The 5,673-nt window shown below is 42.3% G+C and overlaps 2 non-coding genes across 2 annotated transcripts; both read right to left on the bottom strand.

Moving 5' to 3' along the window:
- Positions 1-301, bottom strand: LOC149441505 (signal recognition particle RNA). The gene has a single exon (XR_016307361.1).
- Positions 302-1,016: 715 nt separating this feature from the next.
- On the bottom strand, positions 1,017-1,317 carry LOC149441504 (signal recognition particle RNA). Its single transcript, XR_016307362.1, has one exon.
- Positions 1,318-5,673: the final 4,356 nt, after the last annotated feature.

Genomic DNA, 5,673 nt, shown 5'->3' with positions numbered 1-5,673 from the left:
AAAAGTCTGTGTCTCACTGTGTTATCCAGGCTGCTCTACACTGGCTATTCACAGGTGCAATCCCACTACTGATCAGCATGGGGGATTTGACCTGCTCCATTTCTGACCTGGGCTGGTTCACCTCTCCTTAGCACAACCTGGCTGCCCCAGGTTCCCCTAGAGACACCATATTGATACTAACCTTAGTTAGGACACCTGCTCATCATAGCCTAAGGCAGAGCAGAACTCCTGGACTCAAGCAATCCAACAACCTCAGCCTCCCAAGGAGCTGGGATTACAGATGCACGCCACCGCACCCAGCAAAGGATGCTGTTTGTCCTGAGATACTAAAATCAGAAGTCTCTTTGATCTCAGTACTGCCTTCTAATGTCAATATTGCTTATTGCAAGTTATTCATTAACCACTTGCCTATCGGACACTTATACCTCCTTCCTGCCCAGGCCAGTTTTCAGCGTTCAGCGCTGTCGCACTTTGAATGACAATTGAGCGGCCATGCAACACTGTACCCATATGAAATTTTTATCATTTTTTTGAGACAGATAGAGATTTCTTTTGGTTGTATTTAATCACCTCTGGGTTTTTTATTTTTTTGCTAGAAAAAAACAAAAACAACTGAAAATTTTGAAAAAAATAGTTTTTTCTTAGTTTTTGTTATAAGTTTTTGTAAATAAGTGATTATTCTCCTTCACTCATGTGCGTTAATGAGGCTGCAGTGATGGGCACTGATAGGCTGTACTGATGGGCACTGATGAGGAGGCACTGGTAGGTGGCACTGATGGGCATTGACAGGCATTACTGATGGGCACTGAAAGGCAACACTCATATATGGAACTAATAGGCACATGGGGAACATATAATTTGGAACAGAACTATGAGCGGCTTTATATGTAGGAGATGATGGTGATGATACGATGAAGATAATGATAATATGTTGGTATGATAATGATGTTGATAATAATGACTATATGTTGAAAATGATATGATCATGGTGATGATGACCTGAGCACACAATAAAAAAAAGTCTGTGTCTCACTGTATCATCCAAGCTGCTCTACACTGGCTATTCACAGGCGCAATCCCACTACTGATCAGCATGGAGGTTTTGACCTGCTCTGTTTCCGACCTGGGCCGGTTCACCTCTCCTTAGCACAACCTGGCTGCCCCAGGTTCCCCTAGAGACACCCTATTGATACCAACCTTAGTTAGGACACCTGCTCAACATAGCCTAGGGCAGACCAGAACTCCTGGACTCAAGAAATCCAACAGCCTCAACCTCCCAAGTAGCTGGGATTACAGATGCATGCCACCGCACCCGGCAAAAGAAGTTGTTTGTCCTGAGATACTAGAATCAGAAGTCTCTTTGCTATCCATACTGTCCTCTAGTGTCAGTATTGCTTATTGCAAGTGATCCATTAATATAATAATAAACAATTCCAAAGCACAACATGAAAGAAAAAAAAACAAATCAAAAATAAAAATAGAGAGCCAGTTAGATGGTAGAGATTTTGTTATGTTGCTATATTATGATGAATTTGAAAAAGTCAGTGTCTCACTGTAGCGTTCTGATCACTCTATACTGGTGCAATCCCACTACTGCTCAGTATTTGGGTTTGAACATGTTTCAGGTCTAACCTAGGCCAATTCATCCCTCCTTAGGACAACATGGTAATCACAGGTTGCCTTAGAGCCTCCATATTGATGTCAAACACCTGATTAACCTGGCCCAGTGTAGACCAGAATTTCTGAACTTGAGGAATCCAACAGCCTCAAAGAATTGGACTTACAAACACACACCACTGTGCCCAGTGAGACCCTCAACCAGATCAGTAATATAAGACGATCTCAGCCTGATGTCTCCAGTCAGCAGAATGGGAAATGTCACTAACTAGGAACATCTACTGGCTGATTATGTTCTTATACGTAATTTTAGTAATTTAAAGAACAGGATGCCACCTAATTTGGATCATACCGATTCAACTGATGATCAATATCTTATTCTTCAGTAAAGACCCATTCACACCAGAAGCTGCATGTCTACTGTGTGCTTTTTCATTTGCATGCATGTGATGCATGTATATATGCATGTTTACATGCAGTTGATGCTCATTTACATGCAGTTGACATGAGTTTTCCATCCACATTTGTACTTTGAGGTCACTTCCTTCTTCTTTCTTTGGGGTTTATGTGCACTGAGATGCATTGCTGTGCATTTGTGCTCATTTCCATGCATTTGTTGCAATTTTGCGGTGTAGACAAATGCAGTATGCTGTGCTTTTTTTTTCACTGCACTGAATGATAGATGATCCATCCACCTAATAAAAGGTCTATTTTTTCCATGCTGCTCCACACTGGCACAATACCACTAATGATCAGGGCAGGGGGTTTAACCTACTCTGTTTCCAATCTTGTTCAGTTCACCCTTCCTGAGGATTACCTGGTGACCCCAGGCCCCTCATATTGATAAGGAACTAAGCACAGACACTCAATCAAAATGACTTAGCATAGACCAGAACGCCTGGACTCAATGAATCCAACATCCTCAGCCTCTAAAGTAGTTGGGATTGCAGATACACGCCACCATACCCAGAAAGAGTTTTTAGTTAGATCAATGGTCTCCAAACTGCAGCCCACAGATGGGATGTGGCCCTTTGCATGCCATTATCTGGCCCTTTGGGTGTTATTCCTCCTACAGACACCAACAACGGGGCACCATTCTTCCCATGACACTAATGATAGTGTGCCATTCCTCCCAGGACACCAACAATGAGGCACCATGACTATCACTACACAAACTATGGGGCACTATTTCTCTCACTAAAACAATGATGGGTCATTGTTTACTCTCACTGACACTGGGGTGTTTTCTATTTACACTGGCCACAGTCTGGCCCCCTTAAATCTGAAGGACAGTAAACTGGCCTTGTGAGGTTAGCTGACATTCCTGCAGACTGGAATTATATGGATGCTGAGGGGTTACATGAGGATGTGGGCCTGTGACTGTCTCTTTGCTGGATTGGGCTGTCTCTTTGCTACATAGGAATGTCTGTTTGCTGGATTGGGTTTGTCTCTTTGCTGCATGAGACTGTCTTTTTGCTAGATTGGGATGTATCTATGCTGGCTGTCTCTTTGCAATATCATGCTGTCTCTTTGCTAGATTGGGATGTCTCTTTGCTGGATTGGGCTGTCTCTTTGCTGGATTGGGCTGTCTCTTTGCTGGACTGGGCCGTCTCTTTGGTGGACTGGGCCATCTCTTTGCTGATTATATGGGGATGTCTCTTTGCTGGATTGGGATGTCTCTTTACTGAATATATGGGGATGTGTCTTTCCTGGATGGGGGATGTCTCTTTACTAGATTGTGATGTCTCTTTGCTGAATATATGGGAATGCCTCTGCTGGGCCGTCTCTTTGCTGGATCTGGATGTCTCTGTGCTGAATGGGTATGTCTCTTTCCTGTGGGTGCAATGAAGGACTCGGTGGGACAGTCAGTGAGCAGGCTCTGAGGAAGAAGGACATCCTTCAAAATGCGTCAACCTTCAGGGACCCCAGTGAGGTCCCCCTAGGTCTAGAAGACTAGAAGACTGTTGAAACCGGTCCCGGATGTGTGGCTTGAAGTGCACTTTTCTTTTATGCTTTTGAATAGTATTTTATCTTTTTTACAATAAAAATCCTCAAGAAAATTCACTAGGTTGTTTTTTCCCTTTCTTGTAGTCACTGGGCAGGCCCTAGGAAATGTTGGTGGTCAGGCTCGGGGAGGGGGGGGGGGTCTAAGCATAAATTTCTGAAGGCTGCCCTGTTTACAACCACATTAAGTGATAGTCTATGTCAACAGGCTATTGTTTGTTTCAAATGGGGTTTGCATTCCTATTCAACTTTATGGGAATACACAACCCACTTGAAGCAGGTCAAATGCAAGTTAGAAGGAGGCCAACTCTAGGTCAAATGCACTTGTCATTGAATTCTGAATGATCTGAGAAGAGTGGGCACCTGATCATCACTCCCATATGAGATTGTTGGACATTCCATATAAAAAACATTATTATTATGATTACCACAAAGTAGCCCTCCCCCCATGTGCTTATAACAGCCTCCACTATTGTAGAAATGTTTTTCACAAGGTTTTGGAATGTGCCTTTGGAAATTTGTGCCCAGACAATGAGGCCCTGATTCACTAAGATGTGAGTGTAATAGCAGAGACTGACCATTCAGGCAGACTCCGGTCAATCAATCAGTCGTCTGACCAGCGTCTAGCAAGCTCATTGACGAGCGTCTATTGACTACTTTGCTATCACTGGCACATTTTTAGGTGCAATACCGGATATGTTCGCTAGATGGCGCACAAGCGCGGGCTTTATTAACATTGGCGTTTTCATGATGGCAAAAGAATTCGTAGAATGTAATAAATACACCTGTATTAGAATTTTCTATTTTCTTCTATTTATTTTCTTGCTGTGTCTCCAAAATGATCAGGAAACTAATGCATTTACTAATGAATGTCATACATTCTGTACTCAAATATTAAACATTTACACACTTATATCTCAAATAATTTATATACTTCTAATTTCCTAATATAATTATATATCTTCATTCTCTTTAATCACGTAACTATTCTATGGTAAAGACAAGTGCAGCGCTATAAATGCATGTGATCAATAATGAACGCATGTAAAAACCAAAAAGTGCAAAGAATTGCAACAATGATGTAATATTGTAAATGGTGCTAAAATAAGTTCATAAAATCATTCCTGAATAATGGAATGTCCTTGGTGTGAGAGTACCAACTCAGAGAGTACCTATGAATGGCACGTGTGGTCTCTCCGTGACGGACAGTAGTGCATGAACTTGTGAAAGGTAAACCACCCTTGGGACTGGTCTACACTCACCAGAACAAAAGTATTAATGTGCATGGGTTATACACATCACACATCTGGGGGTGCAGCGGTATGCTGGCAGTTATGGGTTAGTCATCCAGCTCCATCCATCCATCCATCAGGGTGGGTGCCCAAATGGTCCTGGGGAGGAATTAGCTCAGCCACAGGAGCCAGAAAGGTGCTCAATAGTGTAGTACACTGTCACAGGGGTGGATGACCTTTCACGAGTTCATGCACTACTGTTCGTGGTTATATTTATCTTGTGTAATACCATTTTACTAGTCTATATCATTTGACCAGCGCTCGCTTTATCATTTTCAAACAATGGAACTATTCTACATTATAACTCAAACTGTGTCTCCCACAGTGGTTTAGTGGTTAGAGCTCAGAACTTACAGCACTTGGGTCATGGGTTCTAATCCCAGTCATGGCTACATCCTAAAAAATGGAGATCAATTTTCTGGGTTGTGTCAGTGCCAGGAATATTGATCAAACAATTATGATTTTGCCTAATGACTAGAAAGTGGATGAATGTACTCTTCTGCCAATTAGGAAATGTGCAAGTTTCATGCCGTGTATATTTCATTGTAACATTTTTCTCTTTTAAATCTGTCTCCTTATACAACTTGACCCCCTCCCCCACCCCGTCATCACCTGTCCCATATGCAAATCTATGGATCACCGCCCCACTCTTTAACTATCTATTTACTGATCAAGTGAATGTGTCTCATTTTCTATCAGCTACAGCTCAGATCTCACATTATTATACAATTGCTGATTGTATCTCACCACTAGTCTGATT

The sequence above is a fragment of the Staurois parvus genome, unplaced genomic scaffold, assembly GCF_062004578.1.
Source record: "Staurois parvus isolate SC_StPar_1 unplaced genomic scaffold, SC_StPar_1.0 ptg000978l, whole genome shotgun sequence".
Lineage (NCBI taxonomy): Eukaryota > Metazoa > Chordata > Amphibia > Anura > Ranidae > Staurois > Staurois parvus.
The sequence above is the reverse complement of the archived record's forward strand: the minus strand, read 5'-3'. Positions and strand labels throughout refer to the sequence as shown.